This window comes from Eulemur rufifrons, chromosome 18 (genome assembly GCF_041146395.1).
Source record: "Eulemur rufifrons isolate Redbay chromosome 18, OSU_ERuf_1, whole genome shotgun sequence".
Classification (NCBI taxonomy): Eukaryota; Metazoa; Chordata; class Mammalia; order Primates; family Lemuridae; genus Eulemur; species Eulemur rufifrons.
The window spans coordinates 23,830,046-23,853,474 of NC_091000.1; the positions used below are offsets into that span (position 1 = coordinate 23,830,046).

Genomic DNA, 23,429 nt, shown 5'->3' on the forward strand with positions numbered 1-23,429 from the left:
GCTACAAAATATAAAATACTTAGGAATGAATTTAACCAAAGAAGGAAAAGACCACTACAAAGGAAAGTACAAAACACTGCTGAAAGAAACTGAAGAAGACACAAGTAAATGGAAAGACATCCCATGCTTATGGATTAGGAGAATTAATATCATTAAAATGACCATACTACCCAAAGCAATCTGCAGATTCAGTGCAATCTGTATTATGATACTAATATGATTTTTCACAGAAATAGAAAGCAAAAATCATAAAATGTATATAGAATCAAAAAAGAGCTCGAATAGCCAAAGCTATCTTGAGCAAAAAGAACACAGCTGGAGGCATCACACTACCTGAGTTCAAAATATATTACAAGACTATAGTAACCAAATAGCATGGTATTTGTATTAACATAAAAACAGACACACAGACCAGTGGAAAAGAACAGAAAACTCAGAAATAAATCCCATGTATTTATAGCAAGTTGATTTTCCACAAATGCACCAAGAACACACATTGAGGAAAGGACACCCTCTTCAATAAATGGCTCTGGGAAAATAGGACATCCATATGCATAGAATGGAGAATGAAACTGGACCCCTATCTTTTACCATATACAAAAATCAACCCAAAATGAATTAGAGACTTAAACGCAAAACACAAAACTATAAAACTACTAGAGAAAAACATAGGGAAAACACTTCAGGACATTGGTCTAGGCAAAGATTTTATGGATAAGACCTCAAAGCACAGACAGCAAGAACAAAAATAGATAAATGGGACTATGTTAAACTAAAAAGCTTCTGCACAGCAAAGGGAAAAATCAACAGAGTGCAGAGACAACCTGTAGAATGGGAGCAAATATTTGTACACTATTTATCTCTCAAGAGACTAATAGCCAAAATATATGAGGAACTCAAACAACTCAACAGTAATAAAAACCAAATAATTCCATTAGAAAGTAGGCAAAGAATATGAGTAGATACTTATCCAAACAAGACATACAACCAGCCTAAGCAAGAATGAGACCCTGTCTCTAACCAAACCAGAAAAAAATTAGCTGGGCGTGGTGGCATATGCCTGTCGTCCCAGCTACACAAGAGGCTGAGGCAGGAGGATGGCTTGAGCCCAGGAGTTTGAGGCTGCAGTGAGCTGTGTGATGAGGCCACTGCACTCTAGCCAGGGCAACAGAGAGACATCTTGTCTCAAAAAAAAAAAAAAAAAAAAAAAAAAAAATATACAATGGCCAACTGGTATGTGAAAAAAATGGTCAACATCAGTAATCATTAGGGAAATGCAAATCAAAACCACAATGAGTTTCATCTTAGCCCAGTTAGAATGGCTATTATTAAAAAGACAAGCAGATGCTGTAATCTTATATACTGTTGGTGGGAATGTAACTTAGTATAGCCACTGTGGAAAATATTGTAAAGATTTCTCAAAAAACTAAAAAATAGAACTTCCATACAATTCATCAATCACACTACTGGGTATATATCCAAAGGAAAAGAAATCAGTATATCAAAGAAATACCTGCAGTCCCATATTTATTGCAGCATTGTTCACAATACCAAAGATATGGAATCAACCTCACTGTCCATCAATGAACAAATGGATAAAGACAAGGTATAAAGATATGTACACAATGGGATGCTATTCAGCAGTAAAAATGAGTGAAATGCTATAATTTGCAGCAGCATGGATAGAACTGGAGATCATTATGTTAAGTAAAATAAGCCAGGCACAGAAAGACAAATATGGCATGTTCTCACTCACTTGTGAGCGCTACAAAAGTTGATCTTATGGAAGTAGAGAGTAGAATGATAGTTACCAGCAACTGGGAAGAGTGTGTACGTGGGTGGGGAGTTATGTGAGCAGAGGTTGGCTAATAGGTACAAATGCACAGTTAGATAGATGGAGTTAGTTCTAATGTTTGGTAACCAAGTAGGGTGACTATAGTGAACAACAATGTATTTTATATTTCAGAATAGCTAGAAGAGAGGACTTGAAATGTTCCCAGCACACAGAAATGACACATACTCCAGGTGATGGATTCCCTAAATATCCTGACTTAATCATTACACATTCTATGCATGTAACAAAATATCACAGGTACCCCATAAATATGTACAAATATTATCTATTAATTTTTTTAAAGTCTTCTGAATCCATTTGTAGAACATAGAGGCAAAGTCTGTGTCTTTACTTTAGAATTCTATTCTTGTCTGCAAACAGGAGCCCCCTTTACCTGTCATGGTCACCTTATTCAATCCATTAAACTTTTAATGGCATTTGATCACATTAAAATAAAAAATCCAATTGTACATTCAAGGACAGATTTTGGCATTAGTTCATATTTAACATTAAGGGTATTAAAAAGGAAGTGCTGTTGGCTCTCAAATGAGTTAGAAAGTATAGTTTTGAAAATATTTTAATCAATTTCAGCAGTATTGAAATAAGTGCATTATCTTTCAAAGGGTTTATCAGCTATTATATTGGCTTAAATATTACATGCTGACACACACTGTATTCACTACACATAAACACACTTTACAACAAACATTTCTTTTGGCCTTGACTTTATATTTCTTAGTCTTCTTTTCTAGCAATTAGAACTATGCCTGGCATATTCTGTGTACTCAAAAATAGTTTAATTAACTGAACAGCACTACATAGTTTTATATAATCGTATTTTTGTAAATTATGACATATGTTAAATGTTATATTGACCAAGAGGAAATAGCCTTTCAAGAAAATAAAAACTTCAAGAGAGAAACAGTGTTGTTTTAATGAGTTATTGATGAATTGCTCCAGGATAGCAGAAAAGCATTTATATACTGTAGCTAGTTTAAAGACAGGTGACCTTTTAAGAGATTAGTTAACCTTTCAACAATTTTGGAGAGTTACTGTTTTGAAAGATAAAGGTCAGAGTAGAACTCAGAATGCAGTTATTGTCTTCCCTGTGCTTGTTGCCATGCTTTTAATTTCCAATAAATTAATTCAAACTCTAGAGACTGTACAAAAGTAGATTTATTTTTAAAATAAGAGAGCAATACTGGTTTCGAGTATTTTTCACAATTAGATGTGAATAGTCAAAACACAAAAACTCAAACTCAACTCATTTTTAAATCTCACCTATAATCTCATTTCATGTTGAAAGTTGCTAAGACAAAAAAAAATTACAAAGCATGATGATTATGGTTATTTTCTTTTTAAGAAAAGCTCATTTCATTTTTGGTTTCACCCACAAAATTTTTTTCCAGACTTAGTCATTCTAATTCTCTTCCTCTAAACCCCTGCAGTCGTAAGCCCAGTGTTTGCATATTTTCTTACAAATGTTAACACCAAAGGGAAAATTGGGCTGTATTCAGAAAACAGTGTAAAATGCATTTTTCTGCCAGATTTCCAAATACTTGAAATTTGTGCAGATGAAATAACCTAAAAGTACTTTAACATTTAGAGACATTGGTATGGTTGCGATAAGCAAGGGATCATTACCCTGACCTACATGCTCTCTTTCTTCTTTGTAGTTTTCTATATCCACATTTTAAAATGCATATAATTTGCTTCTTGACCTATTCATTTCTAAAGAAACCACTCTCTAGTTTGGAAATAAAGAAAATGTGTTTCCCTGCTAGATTTCATGATATTTACAGGGAAGTCAAGCCACCTATATAGTATCTGGACATATAACTTAGTTTTTGATGCTTTATTCATATTCAACCATGAAACAAATATAGATAATACAGTGCCCAGACTTAGGAAAGCATTAAAAATCATATAACAGCTATGGTCCTATTTGAATGAAGTAGTACTATTTTGGAAGGGGAAATATGCATACTGACAATTTTTACCTATTCTATAACCTGTCAGTATTTTTACAGTAAATTTCACTTTACATGGTAATTATAATTCACCAGTTCTCATCATTTCAACATCAGTGTAGTCTTAAAACTAAAAGAAACCTTGAGTGACATTTGAATTGTCTGGCCATTCATTAAACAAGCACAGAGAGGAAAGAAGAAAATTAGCTAAAGGATTTTTAATAAATAAGACAGGATTGTGTTTTTTTTCAGTGGTGTAACAGTATTATTGACTTTATTATTATCCTTTATGAAAGTATGTGTGTTGAGATGTTATTAAAAAATGGCCACAATCCTCATTAGTACGCAATTCTGTAAGAGGGCTGTATTGAGAGTGACACCCAAATAATAGTTTCTCATGTTAAAAAGTAGGGAGGTTGCTTCTGTTCTAGTAACCAGATTCTTTCAGGTCAATCATTCTATCTCTCAGTGTATGCACTTTGTGCTGTGTGGTCAGAGATCACTGTGCTAACTTCTGACTTTACATCACCTTCTGGACAGCTGAGCAAAGGAATGAAAAAAGACAAAAAGGCAAGTATCCTGCACCATATTCCTTAAACCTTCATTATACTGTTAGGAAGCATTGTATCTAATTTTAGTTTTTGAACATTTCTATTTGTTATGATTAATATTTTATGACTTTCTTAGGGTTCTTCCAAAAAATAGAGAGAAATATATTCCTTTTTTTTTTAAGTAATAAAACAAAACTCAGTGTATCTTACCATTTCTGTATGTATCCACTTGATCCTCTTAAAAATCTCAGACACATCATGTGTATTTTTTTTGTTTTTTTTTTTGTTTTTTTGATACAGAGTCTCGCTCTGTTGCCAGGGCAAGAGTGCCGTGGCATCAGCCTAGCTCACAGCAACCTCAAACTCCTGGGCTCAAGAAATCCTCCTGCCTCAGCCTCCCAAGTATCTGGGACTACAGGCATGTGCCACCATGCCTGGCTAATTTTTTTTTTTGTCTCCTGGCTAATTTTTTCTATCTTTTAGTAGAGATGGGGTCTTGCTCTTGCTCAGGCTGGTCTTGAACTCCTGAGCTGAAGCAATCCTCCTGTCTTGGCCTCCCAGAGTACTAGGATTAGATGTGTGAGCTACCACGCCTGGACACATTGTGTGTTCTTATCTTATTTTTGCTATGTCTTTAAACTTTTTGCTGTCATCATCTTAGGCATTAGTGCATCATTCATCAATCATTCCAAACTATAGTACAAAAAGACCATGGGGATATCAAAAGCTGCTATAATAATATCATCAATGTTCAATGTTCTTATTGAAATGCTCCAGATGTTGCATCAGTATTTCTAGAAGGTACAAAGGAAGTCTATGTTTATAATCAGCATTTAGCTTTCATTGAACAGAATTGAGATTTTAGAGGGTTTTTTAATTTTGCACCTATAATTAAAAAAATAAGAATATTGGTAAGATTAAATCTTTCACAGTTATTAGAGGATAGATGCAAATAACTGCTTAGATTTATACTATCCAATATGGTAGCCTCTAGTAGCCACATATGGCTATTGAGCACCTGAAATATAGTCAAATAAAGGTGTGATGAGAATAAACTACATACCATATTTTGAAAGCTCAGTAGGAAAAAAGAATGTAAAGTATCTCATCATAATTTATATTGATTTCATGTTGAAATGATACTATTTTGGGTATTTTAGGTTAAATAAAATATATGATTAACTTTAATTCCATCTATTTATTTTTACGTTTTCAATATGACCATAAGAAATTTTAACATTACATATGTAAGTCACTCACATAATTCTGTTAGATAGCACTGCTCTAGAATATAGCAATGATGGTGAAATGATCATGTAAGTATACTCTCAAAGAATGAGTATCAGAGTATCATATCCTAGTTAAATTTTCTTAAACTCAGGAATGAACTTGTGAAATATATATTTTTCAGTAAATGAAAAGATTCATGGTACTCTCATTCATTAGTCATCCAGCAGACTTTATCATACAATATGTTTCTAAAAGAATTTAGACCATTCTTTTTCGCTACAAAGAAGAATGGCAATGTTCTTTTGGCTTTTATATTTGTGCTCCAAAATTTACCAGACACAAAGAGGTTTCTTATATTTTTTAATGAAAATTTCTAATAAAGTTATTTTTGACTATTTAGTCTTACTATAGTACATTATCCATAAAATTACTTTGAAAATTTAAAAGGGTCTATTGGAGCCAGATGATAACATATGATAACTATGTTTCTTAGTATGCTGAGGGTGAAGGATATTTTTTCCAGAAGATGTCACTCAACAATTCATATGTTTTACTGCCCAGAACCTAGTTACTTCTAGTGGTAAGGGGGTTGTCAGGAATTGTAGTATTACTTTTGAATGGCTATGTAATTTGCTCAAATATATAAAGATTTTATTTCTAAAGAAGTAGGGGAGAGTAGATATTACTATTCTTTGCCAAAGGGTCTGTTCACATTTTCCCTCCAATTTGGGATTAAAATCTTTAACAAAAATGCTTTAAATACTTATCCTTTACAGATATGATTCAAAGTGTATTAGGATTCAAAGTGTAGTACTCTTTACTTATATAAAAAGGAAAAACTTACTTCTCATTTTTTTATACATTTTCTAAACCTGCTTTCAAGGATTCCTTTCCCTCCTGTTATTTCAGCAAAGGGACTCTTAAACTTGTCAGTTAAGGTATCTTGATCAGTTACTGTTTCAGGCAGTTTTTCTCTATTTAACTAGTCTCTTTATAGCCACCTCCTTCTCCCTGCCACTGCCCCTAACAAGGCATTTGAGTGTGAGAAAAATTTTCTGTGACCCCCAGTTATGAAGGAGGAGACTCCATAACGTAACACAGAGCTTTTCTTCTTGTCCTTGAATTGGACTTAGCTGCAAGACTGTTGGCTTGAGTGGTTTCTAAATCGGTTGCACTTGTATCTGTCAAGATGACCACTGATAAAATTTTCCATTCTCTTATTGGTTGAGTGCCCAGTGCTTCTCCCTGCCAAACTTAGTTTTAATCACACAGATTCTGCAGACTTTTCTTGAGTTTTAGCCATGTGCCCCACCCACAGCCTGGCTTAGGATGTCCATCCATCATCGGGGCAAGGTCATCTCTTCCCTTGCGTGATGGTCTTATGGATCTCAGCTCAGCCTTGAGCCATGGTAGAAATCACTTACTAGTCTGGTGTCTCACTCTGCTATGTCATGCTGCTATTTTTAGTTTGGTTTAGCCCATCTAGCTTGATTTATGAATTTTTGTTTAATAGTCACTTTCCAGAATTATAAAGTGGAACAGGGCACAATCTCTTGACTTTCCATCCAAATTATGTAGCATTGCAATTTCTAAAATTTTGTCATGGAGGATAGGAGCCAGAATATATTATATCAACTCCTTTAAACTATTCCCTCCATTTTTCTCACTCTTCTTCCAGGATGGAATTACTCTATTTTATTATATTTTTTCTTTACGTCTGGTACAAGCATCCTCTATGCCATCATAGCCTTTTTCTTCCATTGGTTACATTATTTCCTCTCATTTCTTGCAATTAAAGAAAAAAAAAATCATTGGACAGAGCTGGTATGTAGCAAAAACTTAGCTAGAAAATTAAAATGATTGATAATATTTTAATCTCATTATAAAATTACCTATAATTAATTAAATAAGATCACAAACAATGAAAAGAAAGTAAATTTTAACTTGTGATGATAATGTTATTTACAAAAAAAGTTGAGAAATCTCACAGAAGGTCAAATGAGAATAGAATTTCAGGACTGGCGTAGAAAATTCGACAACCAAATGATAGTAATTCTGGGATGGAACAAGAAAAAAGGAAAAAAAATCAAGAAAACATTCAGAAAATTTCTCTGAGCATAGGGAAATAAATTTCCTGACAGAAAAGTTCCATTTATTGCTAAAAAAGAGTGATAAAAATGACCTATATTATTATGTTAATTCTGAACTTCTAGAATTCCACTAATCAAGCAATAGTAAAACAAGAAAATCCCAAGATGATGGCTGTATATCTGGCCTTGAATGCAAACAGTGCAACTTAGAACAGATCAGAAGGCTGTAAAATAGATGTCTTCAAGAACATAAAATTTATATGATACTTAACATTTTTTAATATATTTAGAGAATTTTTATAAATCCAGGCAAATTTTGGAAGTGAATTACAATAAGTATAAAGAAAAGTAAGAAACTAAAGCCATTGTCTTTATTCCTTGGCTTGCCTAAATGTAGTTGGCTGCTCTTAAACTTTTATCCTTATATCAGGTTTTATCCTTATGACTGCCATTAAACTTTTTCTTCTTCTAAACCATTTTTTCCTGTTTTTTTTCCTCAGCATATTATAGTTCTATAAAGATAGTATGGATCTAAAATGCTTTTAAATTTAAATTTTAGTTGATGAGCCAAAGGTTTTTATTAAAGGACATGTATCCAAGGCAATTGCTAGATGCTCTTTATTAATAGTATACCAAGAGTTTAAGGCACAGTTGCTAACCTTGAGTCTTAATACATCTCCAGGTAATCTCAAATCACAATAGATAACCAGTCACAGAAACGATAAATATGAAAATCTTAAGATGACATGTGGCATGTCAGGTGAGTTCCATAAGAGCTGAGAAGAAAAGCTAATGACTTGTGACTGAGACAAACAGAGCAGACAGTGCAAAGAAGTTAAGCCTCAAAGGAGGTCTTAGCTAAGGTTCATTTGGTTAAACATAGAGGAGAACTATCTATTATTTGGACTTATGATTGCAATTAACAAAATGTTCATTGCATAAAAAGTTACACTGGACAGCTATCTCCCATCAGGAACATGTAAGAAAATATTATGTAAGTTATCTCATTTGGTCCTAAAGATTTTCGAGAATAGGTGCCATGTGGAAGAATATTGATATGGCTGAGATCTGAAGGATACATTGAAGTAAGGAGAGACGTAAGGTAGCATACATCCTGAAGGGAATATCAGAAGATTAGGTAATAGAACACGAATTAAGGCAGTAGGAGTGGACATTAGCAATGTATTTAAGAAGAATTTGAATGCTGCAGTTGGTGAAGTGAGAACAAATACATTTCCTAGGTATGGACCCTGGGGTATTTCTTTAACCTTTCTTTCTTATTTTCTTACTTCAAAAATGAAAATAAAAATAACTAACAGACTGATTGTAAAGATTAAGAAAAATTTAATGAGAAAATGTAAGTGCAATATCTAGAAAATAGTAAAAACCCAAAACATCTTAAGTATTCATGATACTAGGAGATTAAATGGAAATGGAAAGTGGAATGACTTTGTGGGTCGAAAATTTAGGTAGGCACTAGCAGAATATTAATGTCATCGTGAGTCATGAAGAGTAAACAAATTTTTGAGATGGAAGCAGGCAAACCAGCAGCCCAACTATCCATTACTCTACTCTAGGCTAAATCCCAAACCAGAAATCGGTTTGTGAGGCATTGTGCCATAGGAAAACCTTTTTGTATGCTTTCATCTCACTTAGAACGGAGATAGACATGTTTGATTGTGTGCAGCTCCCCTACGAATGCCAGAAAATAAATTTGCCAAAGTATAATAGTTTGCTCTCAGGTAAAGAGAGCTCAGAAAGTCAAAAGAGAAGAAGGATGCAGCTTTTATAAAAAGCTTTACATGGATGTATTGACTAATTCTAGTGAATTTTGGATCCCTTCACAGAGGGAGGAATAGCCTTGGTTTGTTCCTTAATATATTGACATTGTTATGCACTTTTAGGTAATACCCCTCTGAAAAATGTCATAAGTTTTTCTGTTTTTCAATACATTGCTATTGTCCACTGCTACTGTTCTGATTCACATTCTTATTACCTAATGTTTAGATGGTCCCTTAAGTACATATCCTACCTCAGATCTCTCCTTTGCTGTTTTAGTTTCTACATAGTGCCAAAACACCTTGTGAAAGCCCATCTGTAGGTTTTCTGACGAAAGTGTCATCTCTTGTATCTGGAAAATTTCTCCCAATCATGTGGTTCAAATGGGAGCTTTTACTTTCTTAGAATCCTACCCTTTCTCAGGATGGTGAACTGTCCTTCCTTTTTGGTAGTAGAGATGTGAGGTGCTAGAGCTTTTGGTAGTCTGGACCCTTGCGATGGTGAAGAAGCAGATCTGGTCTACATGAAAAAGACAAAATGGGCTGGGTGCGGTGGCTCACACCTCTAATCCTAGTACTCTGGGAGGCTGAGGCAGGAGGATCGCTTGAGGTCAGGAGTTCGAGACCAGCCTGAGCAAGAGGGAGACCCCCCCCCCGCCCCTACTAAAAATCGAAAAAATTAGCTGGGCAAATAAAGATAGAAAAAACAAAAAATTAGCCGGGCGTGATGGCATGCGCTTGTAGTCCCAGCTACTCGGGAAGCTGAGGCAGGAAGATTGCTTGAGCCCAGGAGTTTGAGGTTGTTGTGAGCTAGGCTGATGCCACAGGGCTCTAGCCGGGTAGACAGAGCGAGATGGTCTCAAAAAGAAAAGAAAATAGAAGAAAAAATATTCAGAAATGACAGGTAAAAGAGAGTAGTGAGAGGAAAAGGGGGTGGGAAAGGAGAACAGAGAAGAGGAATAGGAAGAAAGATAAATAGAGTGATGGATGGAGGGAGGGACGGAAGGAAAGAAAATGAGGATGGGGAGAGAGATGGTTTTGTGAAATTTCCCTTTTTGCCTAAGAATTGTTCAAGTTAGGTTTATATCAACTTGTAACTATGTGTTAATAATTACATCTTAGTTTTATGGAATTTATATTATTATCCCATGGTACTCATGATGATTTTTAAATGACAGTTCCACTAACATGTTTATATTTTGTGAGAAATTTACATATCGTTTTTCTTTTCAAAGTAAATTTACATTTTAGTGACAAAAAATTACTAAGCACCAATCTCGAATATTTTTCACCTTCTCAAAGATTCAATATTTTTTGTGTGAGTGAAGAATTTTTTAACTCCAAACACTGACCTAGAACCTGCACTTTGAAAAACAATTTAGAGTAATAATGCTGCTGGAAATTTTCTCTCTCTTGTTTTATAAGTCATAATCTTTCTTAATATTTTCAAACTGTAGAAAATACTTTGATTGTTATATTCTGAGTTCAACTTCTTTTAAATTTCAATTAGCAAGATAATTTAACTTATATGTTTATAAAGACTATCGTTACTTTCTTTCTGAGACTTTTAAACAGTGCTCTGTTACCATGAATCATGCAGTAGTATAAATTGCAAACTTACTTATGAATCTCAGTGAATTAGTAAAAGTACTGAACAAATGAGCGTATTACATGTTTTAATATTTTGTCAGTTCTGTTCAATTAAATGCCTGATTATAGCACTTAAAATGACAAAGTTTTTAAAATGTGAAAAAGTTGTAGTTTTACTAAAGAAAAGGTATCAAATAGAGACTGTTTTCTATTTTTGTATTATAATTATAATTTTATCACCTGAGATTATTTTTTTTTCCTCTTTCCAATGAATTGTGTCTACTTTAACATATAATGATTTTAAGAACTAACAATGGAAAGAAAGAAAAGTAAAAAATCTTTCTATAATTTTCACATGTGGAAAAATGCCATCAGTGGTATCCCTAGTGTGACACAAGGGTGTAGATGATAATGTTTACTATATTAAAAATGATATTGTTATTAGGGATGGAGTAATTCTTACAAATAAAGCATACATGGATAACTAATCAATGTATTTCTTATTGGATCAAAACTTTACTTTCTTTTCTTCTTGCTTTAGCCATTCTTTTCCTTCCCTTCTTCTCTTCCTCTGTCCCTTCTTTTTTCGCATTCCATCTTTCCTCCCACAAATGGTTATTGAGTCTTTCCTCTCTCCTAAGGACTCTGCTAGGAGAAGGAGATAAGTAAATGAGAAATTGCAAAACAGGTCATGTTCTCTTATGAGGTAAGGGCTTGGTTTTAAGGCTGCATAAATTCATATATGAAAGGTTCCAAACTGAGTGTACTAAGTGTCAGAAAAGACTGTCCCAAAGAAGGCAAACTTAAACTAGTGAATGATTAGGGTATATCAAGAGAAAAAAAAAGGTGAATATGGTGGGAAAATATTTCCAGGAAAGAAAATAGCCTTCTCAAAGCTAATGAGATGTGCTAGTACATCACAAATGTGGTAATGAAAGTAATTCAGAAATATACTCAGGTGCTACACTGACTCTTGATTATGAAGACCTTGTAAATCATGTTGGAAATATTGACTTAAATCAGAACAATTTAAGGGTTTAAGCAGAATGTTGGTATGGTCAGTCTTGCAGTTTATAATAACTTTGGGTACTGGTTAAGGGATGCCTTGAGTGGTTCGTTTGCATTACCTACTAGGTCGAGGCACACAAGTTTGAAGGTTTTTGCTGTGAAGTAGTTGAGATAGTCAACAGAATAGGTTGATAGCAACAGACACTGAAAAAATGAAAGAGCATTGAGAAACATTTTAGAGGTAAAATTGATAGGAATTAATAATTGTGAAAAAAATAGAAAGAAAAAAATAGAAAGGAATTAATAATTGTGTTATGGGTTAAATACATGCAAAAGCCAATGCATGCGAAATGTATAGTTTAAGTAACAATGCCTTTTTCTGTCATAAGGAGCACTGAAGGTAAAATATAGTAAATAAAGTGTATATGAGGATGTGACAGTAAACATTTAATAAGATTTACATAGAAGATAAACATTTTATAGGGCATAGAAAGTAAACATCCCATATATATCCACATAGACAGTATTTAGAATATCTAAAGTCCAAGGCCTAGGCCAAGACAAGATAGGAGAGGTCAGCAGTGCCCTCACTAAAGATTTCAATTCATATTTTATTTTTCTCCATATATGATAAGTTTATTTTGGCTTAATTCTAGATTTAAATTCAAAATTCAGTGTCAATTATTAATTTGTATCAGTCAAACAAATGGAAAACAATGGGAGAGAAAACAGGAATCACAGAGCTAATCATCCAAATTGAAGTCATATTATTGAACGAGTGACACAACCACTTAAGATCTTGTCCTAGCACAGGATGAAATTGATATATAGCACTGAAAAAGGATCTGGTCGTAGACTATTAGAGTTCAAAGAAGCTACAAAAAGAAATAAATCAACCTTTTTTATTTAGTACCAGAATCCCAGAAATTGGTTGTTTTAAAAAAAAATTTATTACAGCAGCTGTTCTGGCCCAGGTACTCACTCCCCCCAGAGAAACCCTATATAAAATCCAAGGCTTTCCCCTCCCTTGGGGTGGACGCTCTTTGGCCTCCACCCATCTGTACTCAGATGCTCAAAATAAACAGCATTTTGCTACACATGAGGCTTCGTGTGTCTCCCTCTCAGCCCTGGACCTAACCCCTATCCCTTAAGGTAACCAAGTAAATATTTCATCTACTTCTTGTCTGGCATGAAGAATAAGGTGTTGAAGGTCTCTGGTGAGGAAAATGTCCACTCAGGTGGGGCTACTTGATATGGTCTCTTCCAAAGTGGTTGGTGGTTGTAAAGAGTCCTTTATTTGATGGCATTTTCCAATTGAAAAAATGTTCAGGTTGGAAACCATGAACTCTGATTGTCTCCTGGGAGCTCCCCGTTTAAAAGAATCCTTAATTAATTTATGATTTATAGTGAGAAGCTTATAGGGCCTTGGCAATAATGAAGAAAAATCACCTTTCAGGAGAGCTGGTATGTAGGCTCCTTCATCCAGGTGGTGCATGGGCCTTCCTATTATTATTTCAAAGGGAGAAAAATGATGTTTTCCAAATGAGGTAGAATGTAAGTTAAGCAAACAAAAAAGACTTAGGCCAGGGAAGGTTAAAAGTTTTCTGTAAACTTTGCCAATTGATTTTTTTATTATCCCATTTGTGCATTCCATTGGTCCCTAAGACCCAGGGTGGTATGCATGATGGAAATGCTGATCCAATTTCAATCAGCTTTAACCACAAAAGATAAGATTTCTGTAAACCTTTTATCACCTCTTACAAATTTTCCCATGCTCTTTCTTTCCCCAACTTTCTAAATGCATTCAATTTTATTCATCATTCTATTTTTTATGCCTTTAACTCAAAACAACCTTTAAAAACCTCTAGACAAAATTTTTTTTCCTTTAACAAAAAACACATTCTGTTGTCTTCTTTATAAACTTTCTTACCAAAACATATCCCACTTTTCTTATGCATTCTGTATACAAAATTATTTCTCTTATATCTAGTACTTTTAATTACATATATTAACTACAATTTTAACTCTTACTAAACTAAATTTCTAGTGAAAAACCTAGAAAGAAATTTTAAATTTTTTTATCAGTATTTGTAGATGAAAACCATTTCATAATTTTTAAAATAAATGTTTTCATAATTTGTTTATTAAGAGATCTAAATGTATTTATATTTTCTATATCATATAAAAATAAGATGCCAAAGTATATGAACTCAAACTTATGTTTAATAATTAATGTTTTAGTATAACTTACTTAGAAATAAATCAGACATTTCATAAATACATAATAATAACACAACTTTAATATTAAGTTACTGAAAAAAGATTTTTGAAATTAAGAAAAGTTCATTTATAAACTTTTATACCATTTACATTCATTTAATTTACTTGATGTTAATAATTATGTTTAAATTTTTCATTAAGCAAAGCTGGCCATCATCTCAAGTTTTTTCATTGTTAATCATTTTTACAGCCTGTGAATGTTAAGTAGTTGCTACCTAAGCAAGAATCTTAAAGTGACTACATGGTTGTTGTGATGATCAGCAGACACAGCTGTTTTCATTAAACCCACAATAGTAAACTAGTCTTATTTACCAAAGATTATCCAAGTCATGTGAACTAAAAGGCATTTGAAGTAGTTTCTATTTTTCTAATAAAATATTTAAGTACTTACTTTTTCTTTAAAGCAGTTAATTAGAGCTCGTTCATATATTTTAGTAGTAAAATATAACATACACATAACACATAAATATATACATATACAGACACACAGACCGAAGCAGATCTTATAGGTTTAAGATGATTCTTCATTTGCCAGTTTTCAAATAGTTTCTCTCCCTCTTTTAGGGTATCAATTTCTTGATTACCTCCAGTGCCCTAAACAATTTTTAGCTAGGGAACCTTAAGTTTGCACTACCAAAGAAGTGACTCTAAGGTGAAACAAGGTAAAAAAATTTGCATTTCAAAGACATAGGACTTAGATCTAAATAGCATTATTTGCTGAGACAAAGAAGCACAAAGGTAAAGGCCTATTTAAGGTAAGATTGCTAGGAAAAGTATCTTAAACAAAGGTAAGGTTTTTTATGTAAACTTTAAGCCAATGTCTTTCCCATTGGCTCTAGTTTCTAGTGGTTTAGGGGCAGAGAGGGAAATGTGCTTACAAATGGAGATTTTGCTTATAGATATAAATTTATTTTATTCCAAGTTTCAAAATAACCAGCTAAATGTCAGTAAGTTGTGCTTTGGAGACTGATTAAGCTTGATAAGTGGTCTTTTCAACTTAGCTTGTTTCCTAATTAAGATTACTAATTTAAGGATGGAGCCCTTTAATGAATTGGGTGAAAAAAGCATTGTGGTATTCAGGATCTAATATGTAAATATGTGAAAAACAGGCAAAGTTGGAAGGCACAGTATCTAGAGCTTTAAAAATGAAGGATCCCACTTTTACATTAAATCCCAGGCTTCCAAAAACAGGGAAAAAATCACAGGACCAGGCTGTACAATATTTCTACAGGGCTCTTTCCTGCAAAGATATTCCCTGATGCTGGTGGGTGACCTAACACAAATCAGTGCACTCTGTGATCAGCCCATCTCCCATAGAAGTCTTATCCCTTGGTGGCAAGTGTTTTCATATCCTTAAAGTGTTCAAACCACAACTTTCTTATTTAAACACTCAAAAAAACAAGTAGCCCCCTTCAGTAATAACCAGTCATTGCAACTGGAGTCAGCCACTTCCAAAACTGTAGCTTTTGCCAGTGACTTACCAGCCATTGCACACACAAAGGTCAAGTTCTCTTTCACAATAATCTCTGGTACTTCAAAGCCAAAGAGATCAGGAAATTCAATGCGAAAGACAACAGAGATTTAAACCTGAGAGAAACTACTGAGACTCCATGAGGAAGACAGAAGACCCCAAAAGGATGTAGGAGGCACACTTTTCTGTGTTCCTCAAGTGATATTGGGGCCACTAGAAATCTTTTTCATGTGGCATTGAAAATGGCAAAAGGAAAGAGGAGCAGAAGTAGAAGGAAATGGAAGAACAAATCTTAGAGGAGCCACTTTGGGGAGATTTTAAGCTTTCTAAAAGGCCAAGGAAGTTTTACACTTTTCTCAACAAAAATCATGCCAACAAGATAGGAAGTAAACAGAAGGATTAAACATTTTTTAAAAAATGTTTCAATTGACCAAAACATTTCCCAGAAACAGGATCCAAAAATGAAAAGGCAGAAAGGCCATTTTTTTAAAAAGTATGGCTTGAATATTTGCTTTTAATTAATCTGGCTTCTGACTATAGAGCTCTTAATTTTTTTTTTTTTCAAAATCTCTTATCAGATTTCTGCCAGGGCAAAGAGAGTCTAGTATTTAATTTATCTGGTACTAAAACCAGCTTTATCCAATTGTGCACTCAAATGAATTATTTCAGGCATTTCAAAGGACCTCCATTTTGGCCATTGCTGCTTATGACCATCCTGGGTTATGTGGGCCTGTTTTCCTAGATATTTACAAAAGGACACCCCGTAAGTGTTTTACATAAAACCAGATGAGTTTCTACAGTAGGTTGTCCCCTAAAAGGATGCTCAGATTTTGAAGCTTGATTTCCCATAATTTAGGAACTTTTCAAAAGTAACTAAGGCTGAATATGGGGTCAAAATGTGCTGCTTATGAGCATCACCCCTCAAGACAAAAATATACTCAAAGGGTGCACCAACAGTACCTGTTCCTGTTTGTCCCTCTTGGAACTGGTGTGTTATAAATTTCCCCAGACCTTGGGGAAACATCATTTGCTGATCTACTATTGTACAAATAGGGGTGCCCTGGCTATCCAATTGAAGGGGAGAGATTCAGGCCAATTGGTTGGACAATTGCTGGGTTGCTCTTTTAGCTCTCAAGTCTACCATACACAGTTCTCTGATGTATCCATCAGTGCATGATGGCTACCTCCCTGGATAGTAAAAATGGCTTTTAATAACTCAAGAATGTGTGGTCCATATTTAATTTTTTTTGTTTTCAAAAGTAAACTACCTATATTTCTTCCAAATAGCTTTATGAGCATGTACCACCATCAAGGTGTACTTAGAATCAGTCTAGTTAGTGCAATCAATTTATTTTTTTGTGTGAAAATATCCTGGGGATAGGGCTTGTGGCTCAATTACCTGTTGGCTGGCAACATACCCAGCTTTACATTGTCCCTGTTGCATATGGGTGCGTCAATTGATAAAGTGTTCCTCATCTGGGTCCAACAGGGCCTGCCCAGTCAAATCCAGGAGACTAGAATACACTTGGTCAATAATCTCAGTTCAGTCATAGAATGGGGAATGAGAGTAGCAAGGTGATTGAATTTAAGGTGGATACCACCTTCAGAGCTACATTAGGATTATCTCACAAAGTAGCCTGATATTTAGCTATCTAGCCACTGGTAGTTAACCAAAAGCCTCCCTTTTGTTCTAGTAATACATAATGCATAATGTGAACATTCACCAGCTGCCCAAAGGCAAATTTTTCAGCTTCCTGTAAAATATCATAAGTGGCAGCTACCGCTCTCAGATAAATGGGCATCCTTTTGTTACCACATCCAATTTCTTAAGAGAAATAAGGTACGGTTTGGTTATGATCTCCCAAAGTTTGTGTCAAGACCCTAAGTCCAATTCTTTGTCTTTCTTGAATGAACAAATCTAAAGGCTTATATAAGTCTTGGGGGCCCAAGGTGGGGGCAATGATTAATTTTTTAATAGTCAAGAAAATCTCGTGGCATTCCCTGGTCCACGTAAGTGGTTCTTTTTTCCCCATTTAAGCCTTTATAGAGGGCTTTTGCTTTTAGTCTGAAGTCAGGAATCTAAATCCAGCAAAACCCAGCCATATACAAGAATCCTCACAATTGTTTGTAGGTCGTAGGGATTGTTATTCAATTTAAAGCCTCTCTCCAATTTGGGAGGAGGTTCCAAGTTCCAAGAGACAATTCAAACTCCAAATATGTTGACTGTGGGAGGTGAGATCTGAGGTACTTTACATCCTTTGCCAGCCAGTAAATTTAATACAGTTATGTCATGGTTGGGGGCTTATCCAACCCAAAACAAATGGGAATTCCCTCAGAATTTCCCAAATCAAGAAGGGCATCCCCTGACTGTGTGTTCCCTTCAAATAGCACTCATCCATCCAGATGCAAATGTCAAAATCCAAATCCAGAGTTCCTTTCTTTGGAGGCAATCACCAATGCAATGGAGGCTGGTAATGGTGGAGCTGGCAGGAGAATCCAAAGCCATCCTCCAGCAAATATGGCTGGGCAGCTGCTAAGAGAAGATTTTGGTTTCTCCTCACTCTGCAGCCGCCAAATCACAAGCAACACCATCCTAGATGAACCCCCATAATTGTTCTCAAAATTCCAAAGGAGTTTTCAGTCTAGATTCAGTTGCTAGTCACACAAAGATCCAATTATTGAGACCACAAATATTGCCAAGAAAGAAAGGAATTTTTTAATACAAATGACATCTTGTTGGGAGAATGGGAGAAGCTGCCTCAAATCCATCTCTCTGACTAATGGAGATCATGGGCTTTTTAAGGAGGGCCCATGTGCCTTGGGGCAGATGAAGGGGATTGTGAGTCCTGGCATCAGGAAGTCTGCCCTGGGACCTTCAGAATCTCAGCTCCTTTGTCTTGCTGGAAATCCATCTTTTCTGGGAAACAATTCAAAAGCTCAAGCATTTAGTTAAGGGAAAGGATTATTAAAAAAAAAAAAAAACATACAGGGCTCATTGAAATTTATTCATGGAGCTGGTTACAACTCTACAGAGCTGTTTGGCCATGACTTGAACCTTCTGCTGCGGGGCAGAGGTGGAGAAGGCAGTTCTCTGCAGAGCTCTTTACCTGAATCTCCTGTCCTGAGACATAGAATAAAGCCCTCCCTTTTAAAGGAAAGGGAGGGTTTGAAAAACAGCCCAAATAAAATCTAGACGTCAATCAAAAGGAAAAGAGAGGTCCAGATTCAAGAGGATTCACCCTTTTGCACCCAGTGAAACCCCTGGAGTCGGTGAATACAATGTGTCTGTGCTGGTAGGGAGCCACAAGTTCAAGATTGGTAAAGCAAGGTGGTGGTGGGGTGTCATTCTGAGTCCTGCTGACTAGGCCTGATAAGTCAACCTGAAAGGAAGAGTGAGGCAAAATTAATATAAGTATAGAGTTTATTTGGGTCAAGTTTGAGGACTGCAGGCTGGGAGCACAGAGTTGCTCTGAATAGGTGCTCAGAGTAATAGCGTTATGAATTGGTTTTTAAATGAAAAACAAAGAGGCAGTTCCTAAGTTGCTTACCAAGAATTCACAATGAGATAGCATAAGGTATTGACTGGCTACAGATTGTTCTCTGTATTACAAATTTCAGGAATGTGGAGATAATGGGTGAGGCTGGTAGTCAGGAAACTACAAGGAAGTAAAAAAAAAAAAAAAAAATCCAACAAGTCTTTGAACAATTGCCTTGAGGCATGGCCTGGGGAGGAGAGATTGGGTGGGGCTGGTTTAAGTCTCATACTCTTGTCTTTCTGAGCCTGATAAATTTTTCATACTTCACATAGCTCAGACTGCTCAAACTGTTTTTCTTTTCTCAATGTTTCCTGTTATTTGCATGATAGGTGTTAAATAAAGTTTGGCCTTCCTCTGTGTATATCTTAACTTTGGCTTAAGGGTTTCTCCATACATAGTGAACTGTAACCTAACTGGATGTATAAACTGACTATAACCTACTCTTGTAACAAGTAGCTGAATCTCAGCCAATCACAGCAGGTGAGTTTTAGCCAATGACAGGCAGCCAACTGTTTAAACTGTGTTCAAATAAGGCAAACACTGAACTGTAACCAATTCCACTGTTTCTATATTTCACTTCTATTTCCTATACATCACTTTCTGACCATATGGCAACCCCGGAGTCACTCTGAAGCTATTCTGTTCCTGGGGCTACTCAATTTCCAAATTGTTCTTTGCTTAATTAAACTATGTAAAATTTATTTTGTCTAAAATTTTTCTTTTAACATAGGAAGAGACAGTTGTTGCTGTTTACCGTAACTTAAGAAGAATTTTCCCTTATGTTTTACGCCTCTAAGCAGTCTGTTCTATCCCATCTGTGTTCTATCCCTATCTAGTTGGTAGCATGGAAGTTGTCTATATTGCTCTGGCTTTTTACAAGAAACAAGGTGTTTACAGTTAGAATACTATCTGAAAAGTTTTTTTATGTCGTAAGTTCAATGTGGAATTCTTCATCTCTGATTTTACTATTTGTGAGATTTTGTATCCCACCTGTGGAAATTACCATTTTTATTATAATACATACTAAAGTAAGACTTCAACAAATTGAGGTTCCCTTTCTTAAATTGTGCAATGTTTCATAAATTTTAATAATTTTCATTTAAGCATTGCAGAACTGAAAATATTTCGAAGAAAATGTTTTTAAATAATTTGTCATTGACAATGTTTTAAATAGTTTGTATAGTTTCCATTGTTAGAATCAATAAATTTTTGAACTAATGGAATTTATGTAGAAATACTACTGAAATTTCTAAGATACCTAATAAATATACACTACCTGGACATATTTCTTTGTTTGGGATTCCTAAATTGATATTATACAAAATTATATGAAATTTCTTATTCATCAGATGTTAAATTCATTATCTTTTAAATATTCTGTTTGGTACTCATTGAAATTTATTCCGAATAACTTCTTCAGATCAAACACATTCCCTGAGATCTAGACAAGAAGAAGATTAATCAAGCAATGGTGAAAAGTCTAATTAGTGTTTTTCACCTTCATCATCAAACATGAGTAGAGAAGTGATCAAAACCTTTTAATGGTCAGAAGTAGGCAAGTTTGGGGGCATTATCTTTCATCTAAAATAACTTTTTTCAACATTATTTCTAGAGGTCTGTTTGTTGCCCTGTTTGAAGAGGTTCAAAATTCTGATATAAAAGGAAATTATGGAATATTTTTAAAACCTTACTTTATACATGTAGCTTTCATATTTGAAGTATACTGAAAGACTTCAAATGTGGGAGAAATTAATTCTATACTTTTTCTAAAAATAACTAATCTGAAATTAATTGCAAAATTAGCCATCATGAGTACATTTATAGTTGTTAATTTTTTATATTAACACTCTTTTCAAATTTTTAAGAATTATTTAATTTATATCTTCAAATAGCAAAATCTGTCTGTTGAAACACAAACTTAAATTAACCTGTAAACCTTAAATTAAATCTGTAAAAATTTAAAGTGAAGGAAATTATAAACAAATTCAAACAGGAATTTTTAAAATATATAGATGATTTAATATCAAAGAATTTTGCACAATATCAATAACTAATATTCATTGATTACTTACTAAAATACAGGCATTTTATCTTAAATAAACTAATTCATATAATTATTGCAGTTTTGGTATTTTCCATATTTATAAATGAGAAAATTCGGACAAAGTGTGATTATGAGACTGATCCAAGATAAATGCCAAACGCAGTGTTTAAACATGCTGTTGGTGCTGGTGTACAAAGTTTCCATCACTATGTTATAAGGTGGCTGCCTCATAATGAACTTGATTACAAAGAAAAGTGAAACACTATCAACTGCAAGTAGTGAATTAGTTCTTATCATTTACTGTACTTAAAATTTGTGACTGGTCAAATCTATGTCTTTGGAGTGAAAACTTTGACCAAGTACTTGATTTTTACTTTTGCATTGATATTTTAAATTTATAAATACATTTTCAGAATTTCTAGGGAAATTTTCAGCTAAAATGAGAAAAAGTTTTGGCCAGAAATAATACAATTATATTAAATGCACCATTTAACAAGCAATAACAAGCTGAATTTGAGAGTGGCTTTTAGAGGTGAAATAACCACTATGATCCTGACCAGAATGTTAAAAAAAAAAAAAAAAAAAAAGACTTATGCTTTATGAAATTAGTAATCTAATTGAGATGAAGAAACAAACACTTGGGAGTATAAATGATATTAATAATACTAGCTGACCTGGATATAAACATCACTATTTCTTGTAGCTTAGAACTTAAATCTGGGATTTTCCTAATCCTAACCGTTGTTAACCTTGACTGCTTTTTTGTTTCGGGAGGTGGATGGAGAGCATGAACACAGTCTCCCACTACCACAAATTATACAGTCAAGTTTTCCAATTTGGGGAAATTGCAGGAGTCAGCACATCTGGAGTGCAAGGTATAAGCCTCATAATGGGAAACCACCTTCGTGATTATGGTGTCACCCCTGCCATGTAAGTCTCTCCTAACTGCATTTTGAAATGCTGAAAATTGTCTTTAAAAATCCATGTCTTGCTACTGTTCAGATATACTAATTCAGAAATTCTTAGATCTATTTATTTGTATTTTTCAAAAGTTCCTATCCAGAGCTGAGAAACTTTATTTTAGAAATTCCTATTATGGATAAATGCTCTCCATTCTGACTCTTTCTTAAGTATGTTCTTGCAACTCTCATAGAATAATTTAGTTGGGCATAAAATTCTTGACAGACACCTGTTTTCTTCTAGCTCTTTAAAGATATTTGACTGTATCATGGCTTTTTTCTGCTGTTTTGATTCCTTTGTTGGAAACCCACTTTATCTGTCCAATTGTTTTTATTAAAAAACTTCTTATTGAAGTATATTACATATACAGAAAGGTATACACACTACAAGTTTACAGTTCTGTGAATTTCCACAGATGGAACTGATGTAATTGTAGGAGCCAAGGGAAAACTTCCTCTTCACCCTCTGAAAGTTTGCTGGAAGTCAACTGACAAAAGGCAGATTAATAGGAGAAAAGGCAGACAAATGTATTTGATCATAGTTTTCGTGTCATTGGGAGCCTTCAGAATGAAGACCCAAAGATACAGGGGTAACTCTTTTGCTTAGGTTCAACAAAGTATGACTAGCTGTGTAGAAATATGATTGGACAAAAATGGTACAAATCTAATGCTAATAGACAAGTGGGGAAACTCAGCAAGGCATGTGTGTTTAGATTCTTCTTGGCATGTCCGTGAAACATTCCTTCCTTCTGGGTATGGGGCAGGACCTTGTCTGCAATTAGGGTCTTATGGCCTACAATTAAACAAGGTAGGTCAGATAATTTCTTTACAGCCAGTTTTTACACAGAAAGGTGGAGGGAGAGTTAGAGTAATAGTTTTAGGTTTTATGGCTGGCTTTGGTAGGGTTCTGTTTCTATGTCCTGCCTTGAAGAAAAGGGATTCTAGTTTCTATGGCCAGCCTTAGGGGAGAATGAGGGGCTGGAGACAGCAGGGCAGGAAAAGTTCAAAGAAAAACATTTGCTTCTGAGGCCTTCCTTTTTGTATTGTTTTCTGAACTCCATAATAACCAACTCCTACCAGTGAAGAAA

General features: G+C 34.5%; 1 non-coding gene across 1 annotated transcript; it reads right to left on the bottom strand.

The window, feature by feature from the left end:
* Positions 1 to 22,160: 22,160 nt before the first annotated feature.
* LOC138399270 (U1 spliceosomal RNA) lies at positions 22,161 to 22,320 on the bottom strand. The gene has a single exon (XR_011236153.1). It is a non-coding gene; the product is annotated as a U1 spliceosomal RNA (small nuclear RNA).
* Between the last annotated feature and the right edge of the window lie 1,109 nt (positions 22,321 to 23,429).